This window comes from Lacerta agilis, chromosome 14 (assembly GCF_009819535.1).
Source record: "Lacerta agilis isolate rLacAgi1 chromosome 14, rLacAgi1.pri, whole genome shotgun sequence".
Classification (NCBI taxonomy): domain Eukaryota; kingdom Metazoa; phylum Chordata; class Lepidosauria; order Squamata; family Lacertidae; genus Lacerta; species Lacerta agilis.
The window spans coordinates 9,421,366-9,436,530 of NC_046325.1; the positions used below are offsets into that span (position 1 = coordinate 9,421,366).

The 15,165-nt window shown below is 43.9% G+C and overlaps 9 non-coding genes across 9 annotated transcripts; 5 read left to right on the top strand and 4 right to left on the bottom strand.

Annotated features, from left to right (window-relative positions):
• Positions 1-1,235: 1,235 nt before the first annotated feature.
• On the bottom strand, positions 1,236-1,307 carry TRNAP-UGG. Its single transcript has one exon. It is a non-coding gene; the product is annotated as a tRNA-Pro (tRNA).
• Positions 1,308-1,966: 659 nt separating this feature from the next.
• Positions 1,967-2,048, top strand: TRNAS-AGA. Its single transcript has one exon. It is a non-coding gene; the product is annotated as a tRNA-Ser (tRNA).
• A 527-nt stretch (positions 2,049-2,575) lies between these two features.
• Positions 2,576-2,647, top strand: TRNAG-UCC. The gene has a single exon. It is a non-coding gene; the product is annotated as a tRNA-Gly (tRNA).
• A 780-nt stretch (positions 2,648-3,427) lies between these two features.
• Positions 3,428-3,499, top strand: TRNAD-GUC. Its single transcript has one exon. It is a non-coding gene; the product is annotated as a tRNA-Asp (tRNA).
• Positions 3,500-7,357: 3,858 nt separating this feature from the next.
• On the top strand, positions 7,358-7,439 carry TRNAL-AAG. Its single transcript has one exon. It is a non-coding gene; the product is annotated as a tRNA-Leu (tRNA).
• Positions 7,440-8,061: 622 nt separating this feature from the next.
• Positions 8,062-8,135, top strand: TRNAN-GUU. Its single transcript has one exon. It is a non-coding gene; the product is annotated as a tRNA-Asn (tRNA).
• Positions 8,136-8,899: 764 nt separating this feature from the next.
• On the bottom strand, positions 8,900-8,981 carry TRNAL-AAG. Its single transcript has one exon. It is a non-coding gene; the product is annotated as a tRNA-Leu (tRNA).
• A 3,729-nt stretch (positions 8,982-12,710) lies between these two features.
• TRNAK-CUU lies at positions 12,711-12,783 on the bottom strand. Its single transcript has one exon. It is a non-coding gene; the product is annotated as a tRNA-Lys (tRNA).
• A 488-nt stretch (positions 12,784-13,271) lies between these two features.
• TRNAL-UAG lies at positions 13,272-13,353 on the bottom strand. The gene has a single exon. It is a non-coding gene; the product is annotated as a tRNA-Leu (tRNA).
• Positions 13,354-15,165: the final 1,812 nt, after the last annotated feature.

A 15,165-nucleotide genomic window follows, 5' to 3' on the forward strand; every position in this document is an offset into this window, starting at 1 on the left:
GAGTCGTCTCTTGTGTTGTTGGAATGTGTTTGTGATGACCAGCTTGTTCTCTTGACAGAACTCTATTAGCCTTTGCCCTGCTTCATTTTGATCTCCAAGGCCAAACTTGCCAGTTGTTCCTTTTATCTCTTGACTTCCTACTTTAGCATTCCAATCCCCTATAATGAGAAGAACATCCTTCTTTGGTGTCATTTCTATAAGGTGTTGTAAGTCTTCATAGAATTGATCAATTTCGGTTTCTTCAGCACTGGTAGTTGGTGCATAAACTTGGATTACTGTGATGTTAAAAGGACTGCCTTGGATTCGTATCGAGATCATTCTATCATTTTTGAAGTTGCATCCCAGTACAGCTTTCACCACTCTTTTGTTGACTATGAGGGCCACTCCATTTCTTTTACGGGATTCCTGCCCACAGTAGTAGATATGATGGTCATCCGAACTGAATTCGCCCATTCCTGTCCATTTTAGTTCACTGATGCCTAGGATGTCAATGTTTATTCTTGCCATCTCATTTTTTACCACATCCAGCTTACCAAGGTTCATGGTTCTTACATTCCAGGTTCCTATGCAATACTTTTCTTTACAGCATTGGACTTTCCTTTCGCTTCCAGGCATATCTACAACTGAGCGTCCTTTCGGCTTTGGCCCAGCCGCTTCATCAGCTCTGGATCTACTTGTACTTGTCCTCCGCTCTTCCCCAGTAGCAAGTTGGACGCCTTCCGACCTGAGGGGCTCATCTTCCAGCGTCATATCTTTTATATGCCTGTTGTCTTTGTCCATGGAGTTTTCTTGGCAGGGATACTGGAGCGGCTTGCCAGTTCCTTCTCCAGGTGGATCACGTTTGGTCCAAACTCTCCGCTATGACCTGTCCATCTTGACCTGTCCATAGCTTGCCTGAGTAATTCAAGCCCCTTCGCCACGACAAGGCAGTGATCCATGAAGGGGGCATTCAACGTTATGTTACTACAAAGTATGCTCCACTGAGCCATTAGGGTCCCTCCCCCTTTTGTGACCGGATGGTGCGGTTTGGGCGATTTAAGGCCCAGCCCTTTGACAAAGACTTTGCTGTTAGTACAAATACAGTTACATATTCATTTGACAGCAATTAAAGTTTGCTAGTTGATTGGTTACTCAGAAATGTAGAAATTCAAATGTAGCCATAGAACGATTATTTTTTTCCTTTTAAAAAATGACATTATTCTATGTATGTATTGAAGCAAAAAAGAAAAGAGTTTGGGCTCGTCCGGGATTTGAACCCGGGACCTCTCGCACCCAAAGCGAGAATCATACCCCTAGACCAACGAGCCAGCTGTCAGCGTTTTTGCACAAACTAATTATAGCTGCATAACGTTTCAGGATATTAGTGCAAGTCAATATAAAGGCTCACGGGTGGAATATGATATCCAGAGTACGACAACAACATTTTTCATTGAAGAAAAAAATCAGACTTACTAAGTTTTGCGCAGCATTTATTCTGTAATTTTTCTCCTATGAGAATCACTAGTCATCAAAGGCAAAAGACTGTTAAGGCTTTTACAGCTACGCTGAAAGTTTGCTTTGCTCTAAGGAAAAATCACTATGGAAGTGGTAACAAAATAATAATAATAATAAAATTCATTCCAGGAGCACCAAGGCTTAGAGACCAACTAAGTCTGTTATCCCAGCTCCTGCCAACCTAGCAGTTCGAAAGCACGTCAAAGTGCAAGTAGATAAATAGGTACCGCTCCAGCGGGAAGGTAAAAGGCGTTTCCATACTCTGCTGTACGCCGGCTCCCTTGGCCAATAAAGCGAGATGAGCTTCGCAACCCCAGAGTCGTCTGCGACTGGACCTAATGGTCAGGGGTACCTTTACCTTTACCTAAGTTTGTTATTGGTATTAGCTTTCGTGTGCATGCACATATGTATATAAACACACACAGAGAGAGACATATATATATTATACGTATTAATACATACATTAATGTAGGTAGTCGTGGCCGAGTGGTTAAGGCGATGGACTAGAAATCCATTGGGGTCTCCCCGCGCAGGTTCGAATCCTGCCGACTACGTTCAAAATATAATATTTTTGAAATCACCTGCATCCATATTTAATAATCATCATATCAGAGCATTATTCTCTTCTTCTACTGATTGTTTCTTCACCAGTTAGTTTGCTTGATATACTACCTCTTTCTCTCTTTTTAAAAGCCTCCTCTTCTAAACTGGGAAGGTTTAAATTAGTATTGCTACATTATGAATTGTGCAATGCTGTCATTCAGGAATAGCAAGTTTAAAAAAAAAAGGGTTCTGCATTCCACTGAGATTAGCTTTTCTTAACAATTATCCCACTTCATGGCGTGGATTCAGTCATTGTAATGATGATTAACTTGTATGTGAAATGTATATGAAATGTAAATATATGCAGAGAGAGAGCTAAACTAATTACAGCTGAACACACCTGTAATCTTTGAATTTAGGTTCCGAAGAGAATTGCGCCACCTACTGTATCAGTAGCGTTTTGACATGCCATATTCATTTCCTTCAGAAAAGCATTTATATGATACGTAAATATGCTCTCCAGAAACTTTTCATGTAAGCGTTGGTGGTATAGTGGTGAGCATAGCTGCCTTCCAAGCAGTTGACCCGGGTTCGATTCCCGGCCAACGCAGTAGTTGTTTTTTTTCTGGAGGGTGGCGGACTTTTTGTTTTTTTTACCAGGACTTCTACAACCCAACTCCCTTTTCCTACCTTTTACATCTTTGCTTATAATACATTTATAAGGAAGGCTCGAAGCTGTGGTGTGCTGGAAAAGTATGTTGAGCGCTCTAAATCCTCCCACTGCTACAATTTCCAGTCCTAATAGACAAACTTTGGTATTATTTTGAGAATGCATTAAATCAGTGTTCGCTTATAAGGATTATGAGGACTACCATCATATTGGACAAGGACTAGAGAGACGGAAAAGGGTTTCAAATACCCGCTCATCAAGCTCACTGTGTTCCCGCCACTTAGCCTAACAGGGCTGTTGTGAACAGAAACATGTAAGTGACCTTGAGGTTATTGGAGGAAAGGTGGGGTATAAATTTAATAATAAATAAATAAGCAAGTATGGATTTTTGCATTGATGGCGGAGGGGGCTGCCTGGGGACCACTTTGGTTTCCATAATAGAAGACAGGACATAAATGTATGAAAAAGGATAATAAAAAAATGTCTAGGAAGGGGTGCATATTCCTAATTTTAAACCCTATGGTATGTGATAGGCTGAATATGGGTTATATATATTTGCACGTCCTTAATAACTGTTTTCAAAGGACAGGGGGATTCTACATGTTTCTGCTGCCGACTTTCTTCCCCACAAAGAAAAAAAACACAGAGAAACACATGTGAAGTGAGTTGGCTTTTCTTATCTATTAGAGCCGTTTGAGAGAAAAAACGCTTTCAGCTTTCTCCTCGTTAGTATAGTGGTGAGTATCCCCGCCTGTCACGCGGGAGACCGGGGTTCGATTCCCCGACGAGGAGATAGTGGTACTTTTTCTCTCTCCCCCTCCCCATCTTTGATAATGTTTCAGCCTCAGTATAAACCAGTATTTTAATGCACGTTTGGAGAATATAGTTAAGAAAATGAAAAGGGTTGGGCTGCTTGCTTGCTTGCTTGCTTGTTTTTAGCACAGATGAATAGGTTGTTGTTGTTGTTGTTGTTGAGTCGTCATGTCTGACCTTTCGTGACCCCATGGACCAGAGCACGCCAGGCACGCCTATCCTCCACTGCCTCCCGCAGTTTGGCCAAACTCATGCTAGTCACTTCGAGAACACTGTCCAACCATCTCCTCCTCTGTCGTCCCCTTCTCCTTGTGCCCTCCATCTTTCCCAACATCAGGGTCTTTTCTAGGGAGTCTTCTCTTCTCATGAGGTGGCCAAAGTACTGGCGCCTCAGCTTCAGGATCTGTCCTTCCAGTGAGCACTCAGGGCTGATTTCTTTAAGGATGGATAAGTCTGATCTTTTTGCAGTCCATGGGACTCTCGAGAGTCTCCTCCAGGCCAGCACCATAATTCAAAATGAATAGGTAAGCAATGCTTAATTCCAGAAATAATTATGAAGGTGGGCCATTGGCCTGATCCAGGAGGCTCCTCTCCTGATCTTATGAAGTAAATGTGGATCTTAAAGTTTCTGTTTGCTTCTGTTGCCTTTTTCCTTAGTAAGCTTTAAAGTAGGAGTACATTCATATTCCCACATTCTTACCTCCCTCCCCAAATCCATTTTAGACTATGATATCTAATTTCAAACTGGTGTAAGAGTGTGAAGTAGGACTAAGGACGTCCCTTGAGTTTTGCCTGTCGTGAACATATCTAGCTGGGCAAGGAAGCCACTGTTTATTAACCACAGCCCCATATATGAAATATGGGGGAATAATGTGGGGTGTTACATAAGCAGTCAAATACAACAATTCCTGATGGCTAGAGTGGACATGCAGGGGGATGTTGGTCCAGCCAGTTGAACTTCCTGTTACACTTGGTCTGGAGCATCCTTCCTTTGCATGTGACCAGGTAAGTTGGCGTGACCCTTGCAGACCTTGCTGTCTGCTGGCTCTCAGCCACCAGGAAGGACATGGGCTCATTCCCATTGGATGAACTCAAACCCTTTTCTGTAACTGTAACTCTAAGCTAAAGCCTGCCTTCAGGGATCCAACTGTGAACTGAATGTGAGTAAACTTCTTATTACTCTTAAAAGAAGCAATCCAATCTGGCTTTGTTCAGATTGGGTTTGGTTCCTGGCAAATCCCCTTTTTATCCCTCCCTCCTAAAGAGAATAAAGACACTAAAAGCTTGAGTAAAGAGATTCAAACAAATCTACCAACTAGCTTCCTGCTGCGTAAAGAGGGGGATGTACTCTGCTGTATGAATAAACTCACTAGCATGAGTTAGGAAGGATAATATTTAATCAATATATCCTCTCCTGCTACCCACAACATTCCCACAAATAATAATACACTATTGACATGGCCTTGCACTGTAACCTTTACATGGGTTTTATAAGGATTAATGCTGTATAATGTGCATGAAGTGCTTTCAGTGCTTGAAAGCAGTATACAAATGTTAGGTATTATTGGATATTAGGCTTGGTTGGAAGGCAGGGCATGAGCCTGTCTCTTTTTGTATATATAATTTACTATAGCAACATAAGAACATAGGAAGAGTGTACTGGCCTGGGCCAGTATATCAAGGCCAAACCAGTATACTGGGATCATGTCAGTGTATCTGGAAAAGATGCACTATACATAGAGCAGGGAATGGGGAATGGTCTCTTTGGTTCCCCACCCTGATGTGCACTGATGATGCTGTGAGTGGAATATCTTTCTGTATTATATGTTCACTAGTCTGTCATCACACTGTTTTTGTTGGCTGTTTCCTAAAGCTCTAGGGCAGGGAGAGATTGCCTTGAGAAGACAGCATGATGACTAGAAACAAATGGAGCAGGTTAGGGCAAGTTAATTTCAGGGCAGAGAAAAGCAGGCAGGAGACAGCCAGGCACCATGGCAGAAGATGGAGTACTGGAAAGAGCAGGCAGCCATGTTGGGATCCTGTCTGTTTAGAGAATGTTCCTGGCAGAGCAAGGATGGCATCACTCATGGTGGTGGGGGCTGGGAAGGAGAGAAGAGAGGGGTTCATGTCTGTGCTAAATGGCAAGGTTAATTGAAGTGCGGGTAAAGTAAGTCTCTGTATGTATGACAGTTGCGATGGGGCAGAGAGAGCAGGAACTGAGAAAGGGGCAGGTGGAACTGGCTAGGGTAAAGGTGGCATTTGAATGAGTGAAGTGGAATATTGGAGGGAGGTGTACATGTGAAATAGACAAATTAATCCCTACAAAGGGGGTCCCAGCCTCATAAGGAGGATCGGACCCTCGAGAGGAGCACTGTTGTGAAAGCTCCGTACCGGCGATCCGCATGCAGATTACATGGCTGGATAATTGGGAAATGGTTTTCAGTGTTGGTGTGAAATCTTGTTCTGCATAATTATCAGTTCTGGTGTGAAGTTCCATTTTTTTGCATATTTTTATTAATTAAACTGGTTTTTCATTGCATATTTTTTTGTGTGTTCCCTGTGTCATTTGTAGACCCAGTAGGTGGCGCTGTGGCGAAAGAAAGTGTTTTGACAGTTCGTGAACGGTGGTCTCACAACAGGGAAAATAAAATACACTCTTCTGATACAAGAAAATACTTCTTTAAAAAGATGCATAAAAGAGAGATACACTAAAATACATTTGATACAAATTAAAGGTTATACTACCGTGATACAGGTTCTGGGGATATACAAATAAAGAGATACATTTTACAGCGCTACATTTTTCCTGCAAGCAATATAAACCAACCAACCAACCAACCAACAAACAAATTATTTATACCCCCGCCCATCTGGCTGGGTTTCCCCAGCCACTATGGGCGGCTTTCAACCGAATATTAAAAACAATACAACATCAAGCATCAAAAACGTCCCTAAACAGGACTGCCTTTAGTTGTATTTTAAAAGTAAAATAGCTGCTTATTGCCTTGACATCTGCTGGGAGGCCGTTCCGCAGGGCAGGCGCCAACACCTAGAAGGCCCTCTGCCTGGTTCCCTGTAACCTCACTTCTCGCAGCGAGGGAACTGCCAGAAGGCCCTTGGCGCTGGACCTCAGTGTCCAGGCTGGAGATGGGGGTGGAGATGCTCTTTCAGGTATACAGCACCGAGGCCGTTTAGGGCTTTAAAGGTCAGCACCAACACTTTGAATTGTGCTCGGAAATGTACTGGATACATTCTTCAGTGAAAGACACAAAGGACACATTCTTTCAGATACATTCTTGGAGCAAGGAAAAGGGTACATTCTTCAGTAAAGACACAGTCAGATGCATTCTCACTAAGGACACATTCAGATGCATTCTTGGAGTCCTAAGCACCTTCTTTCACAATTTGGAAGCATATAAATGTAAAATGCGAAACAAATATAGATATGGGCAGGTTCATATCCCCCAATTCCCCTCTCTGATCATGCTTTCTCTTATGACACCCCCTCCCCCATGGCGTGCTGTAGAACTTACCAACAACTCTCTTGGAGTTTCAGACGCAACTCCCTTTATTTTTTAATTCGCGGAGCAAGTGTCTCTCGCTTAACCCCACTGATTCAAAGCCTCAAGATGCTGAAACCTTTTCAGTATCTCATCACTAGAGCAATCAGTTTATAGTGCAATTGATCATCATGTAGTTGTGCTTCATGCAGGCCACCTTCAGCAATCAGCGGAATGAATGAATGAATGAATGAATGAATGAATGAATGCTGTACGACAGGAAAGAGGAGGTGGGAAAGCATTGTTCACACTATTCCCCGAAAAACCGTACATAGAAGGTAGCGTGGCCGAGCGGTCTAAGGCGCTGGATTAAGGCTCCAGTCTCTTCGGGGGCGTGGGTTCGAATCCCACCGCTGCCAACTTCGTTTTTTTGCGTCTTAATTTGATGTAAAATACTTATTAGAATCACACAGTGCAGGACTGGGGGATATTTGTTTTTTCAGTCCGAGGTACACATTCTCTTCTGCACAAGCTTCCAAGGGCCACGTGGCAGGCAGTGGTTAACAGAGCCAGAGAAGAAAGTGGGTAGAGCGACAAAAGTCAATTTTAGCTTTCTTTGTGCCGTAGGCTGGCTTCTGCATACGCTCCTTCATTTAGGGGAGCAAGAGGCTTTCTTAGAGTTCAAAGACACATACCAGCCAGGTATGTGTCTTTGACACCAGCCCGCGGGAGGAGCGAGGCAGGGCAAATGAAAGCTATGCCCTGGGGGGGGGGGGGCTGCATTTGGACCCCTGGCTTTGGGTTCCCCTTCCCTGACATAAAGGGAAACCAAGTTATTTGGTCTAGCCTTGCGTGCCAATTCATGATGATCTGTATGCAGAGCACCTAGAGGACGGTAATTTCTTATTTCTTGATCACTGCTTGTAACTCTGTTACAACAAGCCTTTTTAAAAAATGCATATATGTTACAAAGCTAGAAGGGGGAAATAGGTGCTTCCTCGTGCTATTTGAGGACTCTTTTTCCAATCCATTAGCGAGGCAGTCTCTGTGGCGCAATCGGTTAGCGCGTTCGGCTGTTAACCGAAAGGTTGGTGGTTCGAGCCCACCCAGGGACGATTGGATTCCTTTTCTCAATAGCAACCGCATGTCAAAGGTCAACAGCGACTTTTCTTGTTCCACAGAGGTAACTGTCGATTGCTGCAAAAGTAGCGAATGCTAACACATATTATCAGACCTTAGTTTACGATTTGCGGGATGAGAGAATTCATCGCTGAGCATTCCGATGGAATTATGTTCAACCTCGCAAAGATTTTTTTAAAAAAGTTTGTTTCCTATATTTGGGCACTCATATGCCTATGAAAGCATCCTGCCAGATATATTTCCATACAACAGGTTGGTTTAGGTCAACTTTCTGGGTATTTCAATGGGTGATGTGACTTCTATTTATTAAAACAACTGAGAGGTGCAATTTAGATCACACAAATAAGTATTCATCTGTTTCCGCCTTCCTTCGCTTATTATTATGATCGTTCTCTTAACTACTGGCCTTTAAGCCTAACTACTGTTTTCAAATACAGGTAGGTAGCCGTGTTGGTCTGCCATAGTCAAAACAAAATAAAAAATAAAAAGATTCCTTCCAGTAGCACCTTAGAGACCTGCACACGAAAGCTCTTACCAAGAACAAACTTAGTTGGTCTCTAAGGCACTACTGGAAGATTTTTTTTAAAAAAAATTATACTGTTTTCAAAAACAACGATAGTCCCTATGTTTTTAACTACCGGTATCTCCCTTAGCAAAGCTTTGTTTTCCGAAAGTTTGGGGAAGTCTTGCATTGTTTGGGAAGATTTTATGTTTGCTATGAGAATGAAAAGCAATTCACTGGCAGCGGTGGGATTCGAACCCACGCCCCCGAAGAGACTGGAGCCTTAATCCAGCGCCTTAGACCGCTCGGCCACGCTACCCTGGGTAGAAATAGGAAATGGGCAAAGTAATGAAGGTGACTCTTTCTTTTGCACCGTAAGCTACACTCCAGTACAGTAATGCAAATACAGAGCTTCTACTGATGCCCCCACAACACACACCTCTCTACCTAGGGAAGCAAGAAGCATGACCACAGTTCAACACATTCCATCTAGGCAACAGAACCTGGGAGAACAAAATATGAAATCAAAAAATCCTTCCAGTAGCACCTTAGAGACCAACTAAGTTTGTTCTTGGTATGAGCTTTCGTGTGCATGCACACTTCTTCAGATACCTTCTTCAGAACCTGGGAGGAGTTTCCTGGGGAGGGAACATGGCCTAGAGGGAGCACCAAGGGATGGCTGGAGGGACACATCTGCCCCCAGACCTGAGGTTCTTCACGCCTGCTTAATGTAACAGACTCACAGGCTTTGTTTTTTGCATGCCTTCTCCCTCTAACATTACTACTTAAGATTCCCCCGCATATGAAAACCACGTGTATCAATGGTGCCAACTCCCTGGGGCCCTGAGCACCCACAAAATTTCCCATGAAGGGGCCATGCACCCACAAATTTTGGTGCCAGGGGCGTGCATGCTGCATGGCACCCACGGCCCCAGGCACCAATGGTCATGGGGCCAAGTTGGCACTCCTGATGTGTATATATAGATCTGGATAAAACTCCGTGCATCAGCTGAGGTACACTTGAGGTTCACTAAAACTTGTGCCATAATAAATGTGTGTGTGTGTGTGTGTGTGTGTGTGTGTGTATAGAAAACTTTGCAATACTGTACTGTACTCTGAGCACAGTTCAAAGTGTTGGTGCTGACCTTTAAAGCTCTAAACGGCCTTGGCCCAATGTACCTGAAAGAGCGTCTCCAACCCCATCATTCACTGAGGTCCAGCGCCGAGGGCCTTCTGGTGGTTCCCTCACTGTGAGAAGTGAGGTTACAAGGAACCAGGCAGATGTCATTCTCAGTAGTGGCGCCCGACCTGTGGAATGCACCCCCCCCATCAGATGTCAAGGAAAGAAACACCTATCTGACTTTTAGAAAGCATCTGAAGGCAGCCATGTTTAGGGAAGTTTTTAGTGTTTGGTGTTTTTATTGTGTTTTTAATATTCTATTGGGAGCCGCCCAGAGTAGCAGAGGATTTATTATTATTATTATTATTATTATTATTATTATTATTATTATTATTATTATTATTATTATTATTATGTTTTTGCTGCAGTAGCCTTTATGCAGCTACCCACCCCAGAAAAATTCACAAGGAAGGAGGGTGACAGAAGAACCCGTAGGAGCATCCTCTCTTTTCCTTGCATGATGAAGAGAGCTCTGTCTCTGAAAGCAGCATGTTTCTTCCTTGACAAAGTGGGATACAAAAGAGACCATGAAGAGATATGTGAAGATAATAGGAGCCCTTCCAGGTCAGACCAAAGGTCCATGCAGCATCCTGCTTCTCAGCAGTGGCGGATCAAATGCCAAGAGACATAGACCCTAGAGCAGTCTTCCTTCACCTAGCACCTTCTATCTAGGTGTAGGCTGCATACCCTCCATACCTTTAAAGCACATTTGGAACACATTCATTCCCTCAATGAATTCTGGGCACTGTAGTTACACCCCCCCCTCCCCAGGGAGCAGCAATTCCCAGCAACTATTAATAAACTGCAGTGCCCAGAATGCTTTGAAGGAAAGAGTGTGCTTATGAATGGGCTTTAAAGGTGTAGTGTGTACACAACCATAGACAGCAGGACTAATGGTCAGAGATACTGGGAGCTATAGTCCAGGACATCTGAAGGATACCAGGTTGTGGAAGGCTTAGATTTAGTTGAGTGTCAATTCTTTTGGCATTTGATAATTTCGCAACTACTTTTCATGCGCATCGGCCTAAATTCTGGCACACTTTCAGCTTAGAGCTGCAAATTTAAACAAATAAGAGATGTTATTTGGTAAAATGCATATTTTGTCATATTAAAGAGTTTTAAGTATTCATAAATAGTAATTAAATTAAATTAGATCACTTCTGATGGCAGAAGATTATACCATGATGAACATGGCCTCTCAGACCAGCTGGTTGTGTAAAAAAAAACAACAACAACCCACCACTAGTGGCTGTTTCTAGATCAAGTGCATGTGGGATCATTTCTTTTTTAATTATTATTATGATTTCAAATCGGGAAGTGGCCTGATCCTCTCTGGACCTCTGAGAGAGGGTGCTTGGGGATGAAGTTTGTCTTAGTGGTGGTGGTGGTCTCTCAGTCCTTTGAGTTGAAAAGTCTTTAAGACTATCCAGGACTGGTTCAATACATTTTGGCACCTGAGGCAAACCATAAACTGTTGCGTCCCCCTCCCAGCAGAGAGGGTGAGTGAAGATCAACATCAGGAACAAAGAGGGAATAAAGATCTAAGTAGATCGGAAACAAGTGGGGGAGTCGAGTCAACCTTGCCCGGTGGCACACTGAATGGGTGCAGAGTAGCCAGGAGACCCAAGAGGGCTGCTCTGGCCAATTCTACTCTAGGAGTGGGAGGAGACCAGCAGTACCTCCTACGCTCCAAGAGGCCACTGTAGAGGCAGCTTTGGGGGGGAATGCTGAAGAGGCAGCAAATCTGACCAGAGTGTGCCACCAGGGCCGGCGCATCCATTTAGGCGAACTAGGCAATTGCCTAGGGTGCCAAAATGTAGGGGGCGCTGGACAGGCTTGGGCGGGGCGGGCGAGCAGCAGCTTCTCTGCTACAGCGGAGAAACTGCTGCTTGCCTCTCCACCACCCCCCACCTCCCGCTAAAGCAGGCTTTGGGGTGGCGGGGGGCACCAGAAGGTGGTTTGCCTAAGGTGCAAGCAGCCCTAGGACCGGTCCTGTGTGCCACAGCGCGGCAGTGCCAACAGCTGTGGGCAATGCGTTCCTTGGAGTTTAGATCTGCTGCCCCTGTGGATCCTTCCACCTGAGTTGGTCACCTCCCCTTGCCACGTGAGTGCTCCAGCCCTGCTACTGCCACAGTGTAGCTTCTTCAACCAGATTTCTGAAATCATGGATTTTGATTTATGCCCTGGCGCAACAGCCTATGGGCAGAACTGAGCAAGTGGGCAGAATTGCACAGATTAGATTCGGAGTAAACATCAGGAGACTTTCCTAACAGTAGGAGCTGTTGGTGTTGGACAGAGCAGTAGACTCTGTCTCTGGCGGAGGGTGGCTCTCCTTCACTAGAGCTATTTTAACAAGGGCTTTTTTTGAGGTGCTGTGCTTGTTGCAAGATTCCTGCACTGAGCATGAAGCTGAACTAGATGATAAACTTATATGATTCCCTGATGAATCAGCGCTGGGAAATGCGGGGGTTTGTTGGTGGACCTGGTGCTTCTCAAAAAATGTCTCTCTGTGCTGTGCTAGACCAGACCTTGTAATCAGAATGCAGCCACGGGATTGCAATGTAGTAACGTGTAGATCTTGTGGTGACATGGAATCCAATGACCTTTCAAATTCATCCTGATGAAATTAAAAGCCGCTATGAATAGTCATGGTTGTCAATTCCCATTGATTTGCCTCCATTGTTCAGTGCCAAAGTTTCCAAGTTTCTGGAAGGTTGACTTCAAGTCCACGGTTCCTCTGTTCCATTTTCCTGCTACTGCTCCGTCCTGCTTCACTTAAGACAACAAATAAAAAAAGGAGTCTGCGGTAACATATGGCTTCTAAAATGGTTACTGGTTGTTGTTTTTTATAATTAGACAAAAAGCGTGCGCCCAACGTGGGGCTCGAACCCACGACCCTGAGATTAAGAGTCTCATGCTCTACCGACTGAGCTAGCCGGGCAGTTATTGCAAGCGTTCTCCTCACTTCTTTTAGCCTTCTGCGTGCTCAGTCTAGCCTCGATAGCGCTATGTATTTATCCGCCGCCGCCAGATATCCAGCCTTACCCATGTCTTGAAACAGTAGCCAGGCTTCTTCGTTAACTTTACTGTATATTTTCATATATTCTACAACATGCATTAATTGGTGGGAGGCAGAAACGGCACTTTTTTGTTTCTTTGATTCGAAGCGGCGGTAGAATTCTACCGTCTACAACAGGAAACCAAAAAGGGTTTTTTAGGTGGGAAGTTTCGTTTTATTTATTGTTTAAAGCCAAAGTTCTTAAAAGCAGGAAGAAAAACGGGAATGTATAAGAAAGCAAAACCCTAAGTCTACACGTTTGCCTTCCTGAACCGCTTATCCTCTGTTATGTGTATATTGCATTGGAAGAAAATCTCACAGAGATAAGCGGTGCCGTTAAATTAGAAGTCATAGCGAAGGAAAAGGACACTTGGCAGCGGTGGGATTCGAACCCACGCCTCCGGAGAGACTGGAGCCTAAATCCAGCGCCTTAGACCGCTCGGCCACACTACCTTAGATGCTGCTCTATTATTCTGTTGACTTCCTACTGTTAAAGTGTCACTCCGTTTCATTCAAGTCATTTCTTTTCAGGACTAAACACAGATGTTCAGTAAAGATTCAGATCTTTGGGTTGTTTCGAAAGAGGACTTTCCAGATATGCTGGCATAACACCTCCCCCCATCACACCGATTTAATATAACTTAATGATATTCCTCTCCAAATGAGTACCAGCAGCAGGTGGGTGAAACCAGAGGTAATAATTTTACTTCCTCGTTTTGTATTAATAGCATTCACGTGAACTATTCATATGCACTGTACTTAAATGAGACTGTCATTAAATGATCAGGATCCTTAACAAAAGCAGACTCCTGTCAACTCTGCAGAGTTTTAAAAATACAAATGCTACTAGCAGCAGTATAGTATAGTGCTGGTTTGTTGTTTATTTTATTACTTATTTATTTATTGAATTTCTACCCCGTCTTTTCCTCTAAAGAGCTCAAGGCAGTGTTTTCTCCCCACCTCCACCCCATTTTACCCTCACAACAGCCCTGTAAGGCAAGGCAGGCTAAAAGATGGTGCCTGGCCCAGGGTCACCTAGTCACGTGGGCTTCTTGGTAAATAGTCCCTAGTTCCTCATCTGAACAAACGTTTGAAATAGAGCTCAATCAGGAAACTCTACAAGGCACCAAAGTTTATATTGTCGCACACCAAACAGTGTGAGATTCCAGGGATTCACGAGTCCTTTTGGAAATGAGGTACAGCAGAGACTGTGGTGTCTTTAGGATCTATGGCATGGGTAGGCAAACTAAGGCCCATGGGCCGAATCCGGCCCAATCGCCTTCTCAAACTGGCCCACGGACAGTCCAGGAATGAACGTGTTTTTACATGAGTAGAATGTGTGCTTTTATTTGAAATGCATCTCTGGGTTATTTGTGGGGCATAGGTATTCTTTCACCCCCACCCCAAAAAATATATATAGTCTGGCCCCCCACAACGTCTGAGGGATAGTGGACTGGCCCCCTGCTGAAAAAGTTTGCTGACCCCTGATCTATGGCTTATTTACACATACAGGTGAAACTCGAAAAATTAGAATATCGTGGAAAGGTTCATCTCTTTCAGTAATTCAACTTAAAAGGTAAACTAATATATGAGATAGACTCATGACATGCAAAGCGAGATATGTCAGGCCTTTATTTGTTATAATTGTGATGATTATGGCGTACAGCTGATGAGAACCCCAAATTAACAATTTCAGCTTTGGGGTTTTCATTAGCTGTACGCCATAATCATCACAATTATAACAAGCAAAGGCTTGACATATCTCGCTTTGCATGTCATGAGTCTATCTCATATATTAAACTCCAGTAGCTAATGAAAACAATTGCTTACATAAATGGACTTTTCCACGATATTCTAATTTTTCGAGTTTCACCTGGTATATACAACTTGAGCCTACAATGGAGGGGCTCTCCGCATTAGCACCCCAGGAAGGTCTTGCTTCTCCCATAGTCACAGCCTTGGAGCTAGACACCAGTGATCATGCTTTGACCCCCTCTCCAGCTTGCTGCCTTTAACAGCAGGCAATTCTTTCCCCTCATGGCCAACCCTAAAACTCTCCTTCAAGTTCTCCCTTTGTCTTACAACTAACTCTAACTGAGTTGAGGGAGGGTCTCCTCCCATTTCACAGAGCCCCCCCCCTCTCCTCACTTTTCCTTTTGTCATAGATGCTTTAGTTGATATTCCTGCATTGCAGGGTGTTGGACTACTTTATGACTCTCGGGCTATCTTCCAACTCTACGATTCTATGTAGTCAAGCAGCATCTA